The sequence below is a fragment of the Caretta caretta genome, chromosome 13 (genome assembly GCF_965140235.1).
Source record: "Caretta caretta isolate rCarCar2 chromosome 13, rCarCar1.hap1, whole genome shotgun sequence".
NCBI classification, from domain to species: domain Eukaryota; kingdom Metazoa; phylum Chordata; order Testudines; family Cheloniidae; genus Caretta; species Caretta caretta.
In genome coordinates, this window is record NC_134218.1 from 41544179 (window position 1) to 41562310 (window position 18132).

Below are 18132 nucleotides of genomic sequence, written 5' to 3' on the forward strand. Positions count from 1 at the left end.
GTGTGAGCCCGGTCGGGATTCCCCTCGCTGGGTCTCTCGCTCAGTGAGACCGGGCGGTGTCCTCGGGCTTCAGGCCGGTCATCTGCAGATACAACAGGCTGTTGGGGTCATCTCTGGAGACGGTGAATCGCTTTTACCGAGTCACTGTCCTATATGCTACAGCCGTGAATCTGGGCGACCCACTCCAGCCCCTTCCCGGGAGCCTGGGGGACCCAGCTCATCCAGTCGCTGCTGAAGGTGAAGCCGGAGGCTTTGCAGGAGAGGCGGAGAGAGTCTCCGGGCTTCTTCACACCCCCTCCGGACTCCACCAGCTGCACCTGGGACCGGGCACCTGGGAATAGCAATTAATTATGGGGAACATGAGGACCTCGGGAAATAGCACAATAACCCCCCGCCTCCCCAGTACATCCAACCCATGGAAAGGGAGAATGGACCTTCCGGAGATGCTGCAATGAGAACCAGGTACAACCAAAGCTTCATTTCCCCGGGTGCTGAAGGGGAAAGTTCTCCGGGGACTGGCTGGTGACTGCAGAGACCCGGGGGGCTGCGGATTGTGTCTCCGGGTGCAGCCTGGGCAGAGAGAGGGACAGATTTAAACAGGAAACTCTCGCCCTCATTTGCATGCCCCGCTCCTTATAAGAGACCCCCGCCATTTCCTAGCCCGGACTCAGTTCCTTTGTGTGGGGCTGAGAGAAGAGGCGACGCTTCGTCTCTGTGGCACCGCCCCTGTCTCAGTCGGAGCTTCCTACTCGACCATAAGGAGAGAAACTGGCACCTTCTTTATCCCTCCTCTCGCTCCCCCACCTAACCGTGACCCTGAGGGTAAACGCCACCTTCATATATGTCTGAACCGGAAAACTACATGAATACCTGACTTAGAGCCCCCAAATCCGGACTTTACCCAGGGTGCAGTTCTAACCCTGAATGTAAATTCTAACCTGAGATTTAATATTAGCCCCCAACCTTCATCCCTACCTCGAAACTAAGACTAGGCGAGACTTTGGGGAGTCCTGGGCCGTATCTCACTCAGTGGGAGCTGCGCTCTGTGACCCTCGGTCCCCCCCGGCCCCCCACCCTCGGGCCTCTGCTTCTCCCTCGGCAGCTGCCTCCCCCTGAGCGACCCCATGAAATCCCACCGTGTCCCTGTCCACAGCCCTTAGCCACGTGACTGTCCCCAATGCCCTGCCGGCCAGCGCTGGGCTGTGATGTCATCTCCATGGTGACTCTGTGACATTGTGGAACTTTATTGGGGCCAGGACCCTGAGCTGCACCGTTTACACTGGGGCTGAGATTTCCAGCTGTCAAATGGATGAAAAAAAAATGCTCGAATCTCTTTGGAAAGTCCCGGCGGTGCCACATTCCCAGGCTCAGTCGTGTGGGGTTTATTCTGGTGCTGGGTGATCTCTGCCCCCAGGACCAGCTCTAGGCACCAGCAAGCTTACATGCTTGGGGTTGCAAAAAGCTATAGCTGGCTCTACCAGTGAGCCACCGCGGCAGAGGCAGAGGCAGAGGGAGGGGCCGGGCCGGAGCCACCCCCGAGAGGAGGAGACGCCACCCGTGGCATGGCCTGAGTGGCCTCCTCCGGCCCTGCTGAGCCAGACTTCACTGCAAACAGCTGGCCTGGCACACAGAGCTGCCCCTGGACTCGGGACTGACCAGTCCAAAGCTGCTTCCCACCCCCCTCTGGGCCAACTCGCCTGGGACTGGTCCAGCATCGGGACCCGGGTGTCTCGACACCAGCCTGCCACCAGGCTCTGGGCACCATCCCTGCTCCCTGGCTGTTCTGGCACTGCGGGACTCAGCTCTGCCCTCTGAACCCTCTGGGGGCTCCACGGGGCTCCATGCCGGTGGAGTTTGGCTGAAGGTGCATGGCCAGGTACCCTTTTGTGGGTCTTAAATGAGCAACTGCAGGGGCCTGGCTTTGGATGCCCCTGGACCAGTTGCTCCTTTCCCCCAGTTAGGTGCCAGAGGACTGGAGAAAGGTTTGACATTTGCCATCTTTAGGAAGAGGTCCAATGAAGCACCAGTCAGCCCAACTTTGATCCTGGAAAGGGACTGGAACAAATGACTAAACAATGCATTTGTAAGCTCCTGGTGGATGAGGAGGACCAGCCAGCATGGATTTGCCAAACCAACAGAATTTCCTTCTTTGGCAGGGTCACTGGCCCAGTGGATGGGGGAAGCAGCAGCTGGGCCATCTCTCCATTTTCACCAGGCTTTGGTGGCTCCAAGGGGAGGAGTGGAAGCTCCTTTGCTGGGGCGCTGGTGTTAATGAGTACACTAGTAGGAAATTGTTTTATTTCACTAACTACAAATTCTGTTTTCATTTTTTAAAAATTTAAACAGTCAAAACAAAACAAAATTGCAAAGTGCAAACGTGTAAAAGCCAAAAAAAGGGGGAGAAGCCAATTTTTTTTTGCTTGGGGGAGCACAAAACCGAGAGCTGGCCCTGTCTGCCCCACAGCCCCGCCGGGACTCTGAATGGCCCATGGCCATATCCCAGCCTCCATCTCTCTCTGCCTCAGTCCCACGTTTTGAACCTGGGGCTGTGATAGTTCCCAGGCCTCACGGTGGCCTTGTGGGGATAAAGGCAATAAACGTTTGTGAAGGGCAGAGATGCCACGGGGAGGGGCCCCACATCGGTTATAATTAACTAATCACCTTCCGCTGCATTAATGCCATAAACATCCCCAGTGTAAATCAGGAGTAACTGGAGTCTCCTGAAAGCCCTTGCGGTGACTCTACACTAGCGGAGAATTTCGCCCCAGGGGCAATTTGCTCCATCCGTTGGGTCTGATGCAAACCCCAACGCACTTGTCCGCTTTACACTGACCGACTCTGGCCTGTGAGTCTGACACCGAGGTGGGCCCGGGAGAGCCAAGGTGCCAGGTCTGCGAGGGGAGAGTGATTCAGAACAGGACTCACTCCGGATTGGGGTTCACAGATGAAGCGAGGGACCTCTGAACCCCAGGACCAGTGGGGCTCTGGGCAGGAAGGGGAGACACATTGCCCGGGAACGGAAGGGTTAAACTGGCGGGAGGTTTGTGTCCCGTTCCCCCGGGTGCCGGGTCTCCTGCCCGAGCCCGAAGCGGGGGGTGTCGCTGCTGCCCCCGCGCGGCCGCCGGGAGAAGGGCGATTCCGCAGCCTGGGTTTTTGTGCGATCACAAACCGGTTTGGTGTCACTGTGTCCCTCGCACAGTAATAGCGGGCGGTGTCCTCGGGCTTCAGGCCGGTCATCTGCAGATACAGCTCACTCTTGGCGTCATCCCTGGAGATGGTGAATCGCCCTTTCACTGCATCGAGGTAGTATATTGGACTCCCACCGGTGTATACAGCAGCGACCCATTCCAGTCCCTTCCCGGGAGCCTGGCGGACCCAGCTCATCCAGTAGCTGCTGAAGGTGAACCCGGAGGCTTTGCAGGAGAGGCGGAGAGAGTCTCCGGGCTTCTTCACACCCCCTCCGGACTCCACCAGTGTCTGGGACCGGACACCTGGGAATAAAGACAGGCCATTAATGTCGGTATAAGAACAGCGGTAACACAATATTCTCCTAACTCTGCCAGGTCTTCAGAGGAGGAAAATACCTTCCAGAGCTGCAAGAGCGACAATGACGAGAAGCAAAAATCCCATTTTCCCGGGTGCTGGAGGGGAAAGTTCTCAGGGGACTGGCTGGTGACTGCACAGACCCAGGGGGCTGCGGATTGTGTCTCCGGGTGCAGCCTGGCCAGAGGGAGGCTCAGATTTAAGCAGGAAACTGTCTCCCTCATTTGCATGCCCCGCTTTATAAGAGACACACACTCCTGCTGCCGATGATCGGATTGACTCGCCCCAGGGCTCCGGCTGCAGGAGTCAGAGTGTCCCCTCCTGTGTGTCTGTGCAGCGCCGGGCGCAGGGCGCTGGGGTCCTCCTGACACTTTCGGACGCTGGGAGGAATGAACAGCTCCCTGCAGGGACTGTATTTCCTCGCATGGGATCTGAGGGTCTGGCTTTTTTGACCTGATATTGGGGATTGGTGGGACTCAGCTCTGGAGCCCGGTACCACAAATATAAGGGACATGCAACGTCCAGTCAGGGGGCTCAGTGTCCAGTGTGGGGAGGCACGAGGTCTAGTCTCAGGGATCCACTGGGCTGGGCCCCCCGCTGGAGGCAGAAGATTTCCCATGGTGCTGGGAGGGATTTAGGAGGGAAACCCCTTTCCCTTCCCGGCAGTGACTGGCTACATTGAAATGATCCATGACACTCGGAACGTGATCTGAGCAAGCCTGGCTCGTGCTTTGGAGCAGGTCTGAGGGCCCACCTGTGGGTGCAGGTGGGAGAATCTGGGCGGGGGAGGCAAGTCTGAGGACAGAGTTAAGTTTTGCAGTGAAGCCTCCCTGACATTCGTGTGCCAAGAGCGGCGTGTCTGAGTGTTTTTCTTTAGGGGACAGTTGAGGAGGATTCACGCTACAGTGAAGGAAGATTATTATGCACAGTTGATATTTATCTTCCTGTTTATATTTCCATTCGCACTCTACTTCCCATTTACACTCAGATTGTAAACTGGGCAAGGGGGGTCCCGTCCTCTGTGTGAGCTGGAATTGCCTGGGTCCGTCAGAATGGCTGGAACTGAAGAACTATGGGCCCACTTTGCTGAACTTGTGCACAGATGATCAGACCAAGCTGAGGCATTACAACAAGCTAGAACAGAACAGAGAGAAGCCGTATCACTGGCTCAGGCAGTTATAGACCATCAGACAGCAGAAGCTAAGAAACCCCCTACTATTTATGTCCTATGGGAGCAGAAAGTTCCAGAGTTTGGTGGCTTCCCAACAAGACCAGGAGACATTACAGTAGAGGAGTGAGTCAAGTCTGTGAAGGCAACTCTGTGTGTGCTAAGAGGACCTGTAGAGGATCATATGGACTTCATAGAGGAACACCTCAAGGGCCAGGGCCAAGGCCATGGTTAAGCTCCTGGCAATGGCAGACAAGAAAGATGTGGAAAAGGTATTTGAACTCCTCCTAGAAGTTTATGGAGACAAGGTGTCACAGTCACAATAAAATAGCCTATGGAAATGTCCCAGGCACGATTAAATTGCCCCCCATGAGGTCTCCTGGGTACGCACCAGCATTGTGTATTGCAGCATTTACCTCCAGCGGCTAAGGCAGGCTCCCTGCCCACCTGGGCCCCACACTACTCCTGGAAATGGCCAACAAACTCCTGTGGCCCCTGGGGTGGGGTGAGGGGGGCGGCACATGGCTCCGCATGTTGCCCCTCTCTTCAAGCACTGCCCCTGCAGCTCCCATTGGCCACAGCTCCCCATTCCCGACAAATGGGAGCTGCGGGGGTGGAGCTTGCAGGTAGGAGCAGTGTGCGGAGGGAGATTCCCCCTGCCCCTCTACCGAGCTGGGCATATTCCAAATAATTTAATGGACATAGGAGCTCAGTGGATAATTTTCAAGTATTTTTCATCTAGACCTGAGAACAATTTCGTAGGCCTTGCTTCAGGAAAGCACTGAGGCTTTGCTTAACCCCATCTCTGTGCAGGACACCTTTTACATTGAAGCACAATTCTTAGTCCCATTGATTTCACTTTACATTTTATTCTCCGTAGTGTCATTGGCTGTACAAGACCTGAAAGAATATTTGTCTCATATTATTAATATACATAAAAATCCCTAAATATTTACCTGCTGCTTTGTGCACAAACATGTCCTTTAATACTTATCCTTGAAATAGTTTACTATAACAGTATTTAATGGTAATTCACTGCTGCCCTCTGCAGTGTGTTGGCAAAGTTTGTACCATTGCAGCTTGTTTATTCTTCTGGACTTAATAGCTTTCTGCTCACAGTATTTCAGGCCGGTCATTTGCAGATACAGCAGGTTGTTTGGGTTGTCCCGAGAGATGGTGAAGCGTCCCTGTGCGTCATTGATGGTAGTTGAAGTTGGGTGTATTTTCCCTCTGCACTCCACTGCAGTACCTTCCCAGGAGCCTGTCTGACCCAGCTCATTGAGTAGCTGCTGAGGGTGAACCCGGTGGGTTTGCAGGAAATACAGAGCGAGTCTCTGGGCTTTTGCATGTAAGCTTGCAACTCTGGGATCAGAGACTGAGACTGGGCACCTGGGGATAGAAAGGTTTCAGAGTAACAGCCGTGTTAGTCTGTATTCGCAAAAAGAAAAGGAGTACTTGTGGCACCTTAGAGACTAACCAATTTATTTGAGCATGAGCTTTCGTGAGCTACAGCTCACTTCATCGGATGCATACCGTGGAAACTGCAGCAGACTTTATATACACACAGAGAATATGAAACAATACCTCCTCCCACCCCACTGTCCTGCTGGTAATAGCTTATCTAAAGTGATCATCAGGTTGGGCCATTTCCAGCACAAATCCAGGTTTTCTCACCCTCCACCCCCCACACACAAATTCACTCTCCTGCTGGTGATAGCCCATCCAAAGTGACAACTCTTTACACAATGTGCATGATAATCAAGTTGGGCCATTTCCTGCACAAATCCAGGTTCTCTCACCCCCTCACCCCTCTCCCAAACACCACACACACAAACTCACTCTCCTGCTGGTAATAGCTCATCCAAACTGACCACTCTCCAAGTTTAAATCCAAGTTAAACCAGAACATCTGGGGGGGGGGGGGGGAGGAAAAAACAAGGGGAAATAGGCTACCTTGCATAATGACTTAGCCACTCCCAGTCTCTATTTAAGCCTAAATTAATAGTATCCAATTTGCAAATGAATTCCAATTCAGCAGTTTCTCGCTGGAGTCTGGATTTGAAGTTTTTTTGATTTAAGATAGTGACCTTCATGTCTGTGATTGCGTGACCAGAGAGATTGAAGTGTTCTCCGACTGGTTTATGAATGTTATAATTCTTGACATCTGATTTGTGTCCATTTATTCTTTTACGTAGAGACTGTCCAGTTTGACCAATGTACATGGCAGAGGGGCATTGCTGGCACATGATGGCATATATCACATTGGTGGATGTGCAGGTGAACGAGCCTCTGATAGTGTGGCTGATGTTATTAGGCCCTGTGATGGTGGCCCCTGAATAGATATGTGGGCTGTCATAAATCTAAAGGGAAGGGTAAACCCCTTTGAAATCCCTCCTGGCCAGGGGAAAGCTCCTCTCACCTGTAAAGGGTTAAGAAGCTAAAGGTAACCTCACTGGCACCTGACCAAAATGACCAATGAGGAGACAAGATACTTTCAAAAGCTGGGAGGAGGGAGAGGAACAAAGGGTTTGTGTCTGTCTGTAGTCGTCTTGGCCAGGGACAGAACAGGAATGGAGGCTTAGAACTTTTAGTAAGTAATCTAGCTAGGTATGTGTTAGATTATGATTTCTTTAAATGGCTGAGAAAAGAATTGTGCTGAATAGAATAACTATTTCTGTCTGTCTGTATCTTTTTTGTAACTTAAGGTTTTGCCTAGAGGGGTTCTCTATGTTTTTGAATCTAATTACCCTGTAAGATATCTACCATCCTGATTTTACAGGGGGGATTTCTTTATTTCTATTTACTGCTATTTTTTATTAAAAGTCTTCTGGTAAAACACTGAATGCTTTTTCATTGTTCTCAGATCCAAGGGTTTGGGTCTGTGGTCACCTATGCAAATTGGTGAGGCTTTTTATCCAACATTTCCCAGGAAAGGGGGGTGCAAGGGTTGGAAGGATTGTTCATTGTTCTTAAGATCCAAGGGTCTGGGTCTGTAGTCACCTAGGCAAATTGGTGAGGCTTTTTACCAAACCTTGTCCAGGAAGTGGGGTGCAAGGTTTTGGGAAGTATTTTGGGGGGAAAGACGCGTCCAAACAGCTCTTCCCCAGTAACCAGTATTAGTTTGGTGGTGCTAGCGGCCATTCCAAGGATAACGGGTGTAATATTTTGTACCTTGGGGAAGTTTTGACCTAAGCTGGTAAAGATAAGCTTAGGAGGTTTTTCATGCAGGTCCCCACATCTGTACCCTAGAGTTCAGAGTGGGGGAGGAACCTTGACATGGGCACAGTTGGCATTGGGCTTTGTTGCAAGGATAAGTTCCTGGGTTAGTGATTCTGTTGTGTGGTATGTGGTTGTTGGTGAGTATTTGCTTCAGGTTGCGGGTCTGTCTGTAGGCAAGGACTGGCCTGTCTCCCAAGATTTGTGAGAGTGTTGGGTCATCCTTTAGGATAGGTTGTAGATCCTTAATAATGCGTTGGAGGGGTTTTAGTTGGGGGCTGAAGGTGACGGCTAGTGGCGTTCTGTTATTTTCTTTGTTAGGCCTGTCCTGTAGAAGGTAACTTCTGGGAACTCTTCTGGCTTTATCAATCTGTTTCTTTACTTCCGCAGGTGGGTAGTGTAGTTGTAAGAAAGCTTGACAGAGATCTTGTAGGTGTTTGTCTCTGTCTGAGGGGTTGGAGCAAATGCGGTTGTATCGCAGAGCTTGGCTGTAGACGATGGATTGTGTGGTGTGGTCAGGGTGAAAGCTGGAGGCATGTAGGTAGGAATAGCGGTCAGTAGGTTTCCGGTATAGGGTGGTGTTTATGTGGCCATTGTTTATTAGCACTGTAGTGTCCAGGAAGTGGATCTCTTGTGTGGACTGGACCAGGCTGAGGTTGATGGTGGGATGGAAATTGTTGAAATCATGGTGGAATTCCTCAAGGGCTTCTTTTCCATGGGTCCAGATGATGAAGATGTCATCAATATAGCGCAAGTAGAGTAGGGGCTTTAGGGGACGAGAGCTGAGGAAGCGTTGTTCTAAATCAGCCATAAAAATGTTGGCATACTGTGGGGCCATGCGGGTACCCATAGCAGTGCCGCTGATCTGAAGGTATACATTGTCCCCAAATGTAAAATAGTTATGGGTAAGGACAAAGTCACAAAGTTTAGCCACCAGGTTAGCCGTGACATTATCGGGGATAGTGTTCTTGACGGCTTGTTGTCCATCTTTGTGTGGAATGTTGGTGTAGAGGGCTTCTACATCTATAGTGGCCAGGATGGTGTTATCAGGAAGATCACCGATGGATTGTAGTTTCCTCAGGAAGTCAGTGGTGTCTCGAAGGTAGCTGGGAGTGCTGGTAGCGTAGAGCCAGGAAGGTAGCTGGGAGTGCTGGTAGCATAGGAGTTAACCAGGAAACTCTCACCCTTATTTGCATATCTCACTGCTTATAGCAGAGACAAACCCTTTTCCCAAATGCTCGGAGTCATTTGGCCAGTGGCTCTAAGGGAGGGAGTCGGACTGGTGCTAACTCTGTGTCTGGGCATCACCCAGCGAGTGTGGGCCATCTGACCGTACTGGTGTACAAAGAGCTCCCTTGAATCCCTCTCATCCCACCGGATGTAAGGGCTGAGCTACACTCTATTGAAGGGAATGGAAAGACCCACTCTTGGCTTTAGCGGACTTTGGGTCAGGCCCTTAGAGAGAAGAGTATCCGGCTAGTGACCAGGGCAGCAGCATGTGAAAATCTGTGTTTGTATTGAGGGCAGAGGTGGTTGGAACCTGATGTATCCTTTCAAGAGAACGTTAGAACTATTGCTGCGTTTTGTTATTTTTGAAAGGAAGCTGAGAGCATTTGTACCTATTTCCCAACAAACTGCGATAGGATTTTGACACCTGGCACTTTGAGGCACCTTTGAAGTCCAAGTCCTAGTTATTACACCTGGAACAATCGAGACCCCAAATATTCCTCCTCTGCGCTGTGCATTTTTACTCTACTGTCAGATAAGTTCCACTTTCAGACATGTGACTATTCAAGACGCCCCCGTTTTGATGGACACATGATCACAGCTGGATATACAGGTCGGGCACCTGCTGACAGATATTTCTTCACTCCCTCTATCGATCCCGTTCCTGTGCCTCGTGCCGGATGGTTTGTGGACATGCTGCCCCCACGCGGCGCACAAGAGAAGCACAATTCTGCAGCTGGAGTATTTGTGTTCATAGAATCATAGAATATCAGGGTTGGAAGGGACCCCAGAAGGTCATCTAGTCCAACCCCCTGCTCAAAGCAGGACCAATTCCCAGTTAAATCATCCCAGCCAGGGCTCTGTCAAGCCTGACCTTAAAAACCTCTAAGGAAGGAGATTCTACCACCTCCCTAGGTAACGCATTCCAGTGTTTCACCACCCTCTTAGTGAAAAAGTTTTTCCTAATATCCAATCTAAACCTCCCCCACTGCAACTTGAGACCATTACTCCTCGTTCTGTCATCTGCTACCATTGAGAACAGTTTAGAGCCATCCTCTTTGGAACCCCCTTTCAGGTAGTTGAAAGCAGCTATCAAATCCCCCCTCATTCTTCTCTTCTGCAGGCTAAACAATCCCAGCTCCCTCAGCCTCTCCTCATAACTCATGTGTTCCAGACCCCTAATCATTTTTGTTGCCCTTCGCTGGACTCTCTCCAATTTATCCACATCCTTCTTGAAGTGTGGGGCCCAAAACTGGACACAGTACTCCAGATGAGGCCTCACCAATGTCGAATAGAGGGGAACGATCACGTCCCTCGATCTGCTCGCTATGCCCCTACTTATACATCCCAAAATGCCATTGGCCTTCTTGGCAACAAGGGCACACTGCTGACTCATATCCAGCTTCTCGTCCACTGTCACCCCTAGGTCCTTTTCCGCAGAACTGCTGCCTAGCCATTCGGTCCCTAGTCTGTAGCTGTGCATTGGGTTCTTCCGTCCTAAGTGCAGGACCCTGCACTTACCCTTATTGAACCTCATCAGATTTCTTTTGGCCCAATCCTCCAATTTGTCAAGGTCCTTCTGTATCCTATCCCTCCCCTCCAGCGTATCTACCACTCCTCCCAGTTTAGTATCATCCGCAAATTTGCTGAGAGTGCAATCCACACCATCCTCCAGATCATTTATGAAGATATTGAACAAAACCGGCCCCAGGACCGACCCTTGGGGTACTCCACTTGATACCGGCTGCCAACTAGACATGGAGCCATTGATCACTACCCGTGTTAGCAGCATCGGGATTCCCTCGCTGTGTCTCTCGTACAGTGATACCGGGCGGTGTCCTCGGATTTCAGGCCGGTCATTTGCAGGTACAGCAGGCTGTTGGGGTCATCTCTGGAGACGGTGAATCGCCCTTTTACCAAGTCACTGTAGTCTATGCTAGAGCTGTAAATGCCGGCGATCCACTCCAGCCCCTTCCCGGGAGCCTGGCGGACCAAACTCATCCAGTAGCTGCTGAAGGTGAAGGCTTTGCAGGAGAGGCGGAGAGAGTCTCCGGGCTTTTTCACATCCCCTCCGGACTCCACAAGTGTCTGGGACCGGACACCTGAAAATAAAGAAGAATTATGGGAAAAATGAGTACCTAGGGCAACAGAATAACTATCTCCTGACTCTAGAAGATATGGAAAGGGAGAAAATACCTTCACACGCTGCTGCAATGAGAACGAGAGACAACTAAAGCCTCATTGTCCCTGTGTTTGGAGAGGAGAGTTTTCAGGGGGGTTGTCTGGTGACTGCCCAGAGACAGGGGGCTGCAGATTGTCTGTCTCACAGCCGTGGAAGTGGGAGAGACACATTTAAACAGGAAACTCTCACCCCTATTTGCATATCTCCCTTCTTATAAGAGACTCCAATTATTTCCTAGAGCAAACTCGGTTTCTTTGTGTGTGGCTGAGAGATGGGCCGGCAGTTTATCTCTGGGGTACCCCCCTCTCCCAGTCGGGGTGCGAGCACCACTGGATTAGAGCTTCCTATGTGTCTATAAGGAGTCCAGCTCGCATCTTCTTTCTCCTCTCCCTAACTCCCACATTTAACCCTAACCCTTAGGATAAACCCTCACCTTAGCCTTTATATTGATCTGAATCTGAAAGCAAAAGGAATACCTTAGTTCTATCCCTAAATCCTGACTTCTTCCCTGAAGGGAATTCTAACCCTCAGTGTAAATTCTAACCCTGGCTTTTAATAGCCGCCCTCATTCTCCATCACAGCCTTGAAACTAACACTAAAGCCCGACCTAAAACCTAACCATAAAGATAAAACCATACCCAAAATTTAACACTTAACTGAACACAAACCTAAATTTGTACTCTATCCCTATTTATAAGGGTAACAAATAACCTTAATCTTTAACATTTACCCTAACCCTAACCTTAAATATATAAACTGACCATAATGCTAAAATTGGCCCTAATATTAATCATGACGTGTCACATTAACCTTTAACTGTAACCTGAACCTCAAATTTATGCTCTGTCTCTAAATCCGAACGCTATTTGTAATCGTAAACCTGAGCTCTAACCCAAAACCTAGAGCTAATCTTAATCCTAAATTTTAATCCTACCCGGAGGCCTGAAGTCTTGCCGCAACCCTGAAGTTTGTACCCTAAACTGTAGCCTTAATGCAGGGAGGGGGACAGGAGTTACATGTTAATGTTAATGGAGATGGGGCAGAATAAATAGAATCACATAATGTTTAGTAGCCTTGGAGGCAGAAGTGTCAATAGTCCATTGCAGTTTATTGAAAACTGATGTAATGTTTGAAGCCATCGCTTTGAGTCTGAAAGGAGTTTCCTTCTCCTGCATGCAGGCTGTTGGACTCCTTAGGGAAGCTTGTGATCTGGATTTTTAACAGTCACTTTGCGAAGAGCCATGGTAGATCAGGATGGGGATGGGTTGTGCCTCTCTCCCTTTAGGAGCAGCCTGCTTTCTCTCTCTCTGTCTTTGAGTGTGGTGTGTTAGGGAGTCTGGATTCTGAACAATAATAAAGTACTATGAAGTTGCTGCCTTTCAGGAAGAATATTGTATGGGTTTGTGTGTGTGTGTGTGTGAGAGAGAGAGAGAGAGAGAGAGAGAGCTAACAGTTCTGTGTGCTTGTCCTTTAGACTGCTGATGTATAAATGGAGATGGAACTGTCTTTGGAGGTTGTGAGCCCCTCCCCCGGGGGTTATAGGCCAGTAGCTGTTGGTATAGGAAGTATGACAGTAAAGTGTCCACTCCCACGTCTTCATGGAAGCCTTTTGGATCCAAGGCATGATGTAAAGGTTCATCTTACATCCATCTACAGCGCATGTCTGACTTTTTCACTGCTGGATCCGATTGGGTCCGGACAATCTAAGAAAAGACGCCATGGAGAGGAAAGCAATAGGTGAAAAGTGATATGAATAGTGAATAATTAAATTAAAAAGGTCTGGGGCCCGACTCTGCCTTGATGTGAACCTTATGAGGCCATTCCCAATGGTGCAAAGAGGAGGGAGGAATGATTTGCACCCATTTTGCTCTTACATTCCTTTGGTGTTAGGTGGGTTTCATTTGTGTCAAATCAACTTCCCGGGCCAGTCCCTTGAGTTAGAGCAGGGATGACTCTGACCTCTAAAGTGTAGTTCAACTGTCTGTTCAAAAACTCGATGTGAGAGTCCAGTCAGTCAAATGAAGTTTCATAATGCAAAGAGCATGGTGGTGGGGTGGGAAGGGAGTCTCCAATGAGTCAGGTCTTTTGTCTGAGCTGCTACTGTCAGTATTTAATCAAGAAGTGGGAGCTGTCAACTTTGCATATACTGGATTGACCTGAAGAGGTTTAAGCCAGGAAGCAGGGAGTGTGTGGGGCCTGGGTAGGTGTATGGAGCGCTGGGTTCAGGTGGGTGGCCAGAAAAATCTAGCAAAGGCTACGAAGGTCTCTCTTTAGTTTAATACGTTGTCTGATACTTGATCAGAGATCACACCCACTATGGAGCGATGGGCAAGAAGATGGAATATTGACTGGGAACTATATAGATAGAACCTGACTTTACTCAGGGCCTGGTGACCCTTCCTATTCCTGTGCCCAGTGGGGTATTGTTTATGATCTGAAGCCCTTTGCAGCTGATGGGATAAGGGGGAATCCACAGCTGGTGTTTCTGTAGTATCATTTGTAGGTTTCGGTTCACTGTGGGCTTTGCACAGTAATACAGGGCAGTGTCCTCGGTATTCAAGTTGCTCATTTGCATATAAACCATATTGTTGGGTTTGTCTCTGGAGATGGTGAATCAACCTTTGATGGAATCAGTGTTGTATGTAGAGGTGACTTGAAAGTGGGCAACCCACTCCAGGCCCTTTCCAGGAGCCTGACGGACCCAATTCATGTCGTAATCACTGAAGGTGAACCCGGAGGCTTTGCAGGAGAGGCGGAGAGGGTCTTCAGGCTTTTTCACATCCCCTCTGGACTCCACCAGCTGGACGTGGGACCGGGCACCTTGGAATAAGGACATGTTTAGAAATGGTACTGAGAAGAATAATACAATATTTCCCCTTTCTCTGCAATGTATTTAAGAGCAGTAAATACCTTCCAAACTGCTAGACTGAAAACCAAATGGAGGCAAAGTCTCATTTTCCCCGCTGCTGAAGGGGAAATTTCTCAGGGGACTCGCCGGTCACTGCACAGACCCAGTGGGCTGTGGACTGTGGACTGTGTCTCCTGGTACTGCCTGGGCAGAGAGAGGAACAGATTTAAACAGGAAATTTCTTGACCTATCTGAATTTCCCTTTCCTTATAAGACACAAGCTCCTGCCCTTTGCTTTACCCTCAGTCTTGAAGAAGAGGACTCAGCGGGCCCCTTATCTTGTGTTGTGAGGCGGCTGGGCTGGGGGATCATGTTTGCGCTTTTACCTAAGGGAGAAGTAAAATGATCTCAAATCGCAAGACATCCTTCCCTGGCCAGACACAGTGTGTTCTTGGGTCCGAGAAAAGCTTCCCTTATTCTTCATTGCCTTTGGGTTAGACTGTGGGGGACAAGAGCATTTGGCAGCAGGACCAGAATCTGAGAAACTCTCTGAGGACAAGGGGAAGCAGGTTCAGAGTTTTGTAGCCATGGGAGACCTGACAGTGACAATTGGCTGACAGCTAATGTGGGATGGGAATGTCACACAAGACTTTGGGGAGTCTGGGGCTAAATCTTATTCAGTGGGAGCTGCTTTCTGTGACCGTAGTGCCCCCTGATCCCCCACCCACGGGCCTCTGCTTCTCCCTCAGCAGCCGCCTCCCCCTGAGTGACCCCATGAAATCCCACCGTGTTCCTGTCCACAGCCCTTAGCCACCTGACTGTCCCCAATGCCCGGCGGGCCAGCGCTGGGCTGAGTGATGCCATCGGGGGGCTGAGGGGCGGGGCCTTTTATCTCCATGGTGACTCTGTGACATGGGGGCACTTTATTGTGGGCAGGATCCTGAGCTGCACCGTTTACACCGGGGCTGTGATTTCCAGCTGTCAAATGGATGGAAAAAATGCTCGAGTCTCCTTGGAAAGTCCCGGCGGTGCCCCATCCCCGGGCTCAGCGGAGCGGGGTTTATTCCGGCGCCGGGTGATCTCTGCCCCCCAGCCCCGCCCGTACCCTGCATGGCCCATTTCCACACCCCGCCCTCCATCTCTGGGTTAGGGAAATGGGCCATTCAGAGTCCGGGAACGGAAGGGTTAAACTGGCGGGAGGTTTGTGTCCCGTTCCCCCGGGTGCCGGGTCTCCTGCCCGAGCCCGAAGCGGGGGGTGTCGCTGCTGCCCCCGCGCGGCCGCCGGGAGAAGGGCGATTCCGCAGCCTGGGTTTTTGTACGATCACAAACCGGTTTCGTTTCACTGTGTCTCCCGCACAGTAATAGCGGGCGGTGTCCTCGGGCTTCAGGCCGGTCATTTGCAGATACAGCTCACTCTTGGAGTCATCCCTGGAGATGGTGAATCGCCCTTTCACTGCATCGAGGTAGTATATACTCCTCCCATCGTATCTTATATAAGCGACCCATTCCAGTCCCTTCCCGGGAGCCTGGCGGACCCAGCTCATCGAGTGGCTGCTGAAGGTGAACCCGGAGGCTTTGCAGGAGAGGCGGAGAGAGTCTCCGGGCTTCTTCACACCCCCTCCGGACTCCACCAGCGTCTGGGACCGGACACCTGGGAATAAAGACAGGCCATTAATGTCGGTATAAAAACAGCGAGAACACAATATTCTTCTAACTCTGCCAGGTCTTCAGAGGAGGAAAATACCTTCCAAAGCTGCTACAGCGACAATGACAAGGAGCAAAAATCCCATTTTCCCGGGTGCTGGAGGGGAAAGTTCTCAGGGGACTGGCTGGTGACTGCACAGAGCCAGGGGGCTGCGGATTGTGTCTCCGGGTGCAGCCTGGGCAGAGAGAGGCAGAGATTTAAAGAGGAAACTGTCTCCCTCATTTGCATGCCCCGCTTTATAAGAGACACACACTCCTGCTGCCAGTGATCGGATTGACTCGCCCCAGGGCTCCGGCTGCAGGAGTCAGACTGTCCCGTCCTGTGTGTCTGTGCAGCGCCGGGCACAGGGCGCTGGGGTCCTCCTGACACTTTTGGACCCTGCGAGGAATGAACAGCTCCCTGCAGTGACTGTGTTTCCTCGCATGGGAACTGAGGGTCCATCTTTTTTCACCTGATATTGGGGGGACTCAGCTCTGAAGCCCAGTTCCACAAGCATAAGGTCCATGCAACGTCTGGTCAGGGGGGTCAGTGTGCAATGTGGGGGAGGCGCAAAGCCTTGTCTCAGGGATCGATTGGGTGGTGCCACCCGCTGGAGGAGGAATATTTCCCTTGGCGCTGGGAGGGATTTGGGAGGGAAGCCAAGAAAGACGGGGGCCTGGATTCCAGCCCCAACCAGCTGTGAGAACAGAGCAGTAAACTGAACAAGACTGCAGGGGATTGCAAAAACTAGTGAGAAGGCAAAGGTCAGCGAATGGGAACATAACAACCCTGAAGCTGATGTGTTTTGGGGAAGCCAAGGAAGCCTGGGAAGGCAAGTTTGGACTGATACAAAGAGCAAAGGGGACAAAGGTCCCTGGAGGAAATGCCCCCAGAAGAACCCAGGACTTAAACCCCTCCCGAGCACTGAAGCAAGTTGGAGATCAACAGCAGCCCTTGGACGACCTGTGCACAGGACAGAATTCCCTTCCACCTCTTCCCCCACCTTCTTTCACGTTACACCCGGGCTTGGCCAGCCTCGGGTAGTGCATGTCTGAGTATGAAAGTGGATTAGGGCTGGGGCATTAACGCTTCCTTCCTTCCTCTGAGTGACGTAGGGAACCCTCAGCACTCTCCGCTGTTATTTTACTTTATTTTATGAATAAAGCTTTAAACTCAGTCACTTGGTGTCCTCCTTCATCTCCTCCCCTAACGATCCTGCGGCCTCAGCCTGATCACCTGATGCCTCAGGCAGATTGGTAACTTAATCTGTCACAAAGGTACCTATTGGACCCAGAAGAAAGGAGTTATTTGAGAGCAAGCAGGAGCCTGGTGAAACTGTCTGGGCATATGCATATGAGATCCAGGAGAGAATGAGCAAAGTGGAGGGGCGAGACCCTCGACGAGTTCCAGACCCAGATATGTTTCTGAAAGAGCAGTTGGTGCTGGGGCTCCAGGATGATTCCTTCCACCATGACATTAAAAGGTGGTTTAAGGAAGAGCCCAGTCAGAAATTCCATTAACTCAGGCTGGCTGCCATTATGTGGTTGGAAGAAGAGGAAGTTCCTGTGGCAGAGACGGCCAAGCCGAAGTCCTGTCCACGAAGTGGGAGCCTAGTGAATGCAACTGCTGGGGAAAACACCCTGCCCCAAACACAGTTAACACTGGAAAGATTAAGTGAAGCTGTCCAAAAACTGGCAGTCCAACAGCTGAAAGTGATGACTGTCGTGATGAAAGGAAAAACCTCCACTAAAATGCCAAAGTATCCAAGGACACCAGGATCCTGAAGACCCCCACTGCAGGATGAGCAAGGAAGGTACATTTGTTACCCTTGTGAAAGGCCAGGGCATACTAGCTGAGAATGTCCACGGAGAAGGAGAAGAGAGTCCCAGGCACTGGAAACCAGTGGGGCACCAGGAGCAAGTGGTCCATCTACAGTAGAAGGCCAAGCAGCAGCAGAAGGATTCCTCGGCCTGTCGTTGGTGGAAAATCACTCTGCATACAGTGTTGAAAGGGACACGGGCAGTGCCAGCATATCTAGTGACTTCCGTAAGTGAGCATTTGGAGACTGTCTAACTGCTGAATTATGTATAACAGGGGTGAAAACCAGATGTTTGTTAGATACTGGCTCAGAAATCACCACCATTACTGAGTTATTGTTTGAAAGACAAGGAGCTGACCATGCACAGCACACAGTTTCTATGTCTAACAGTAGTTAATGGACTGGCAATCCCAGTGGTGGGATGCCTCGAAGCAGACATAGACTAC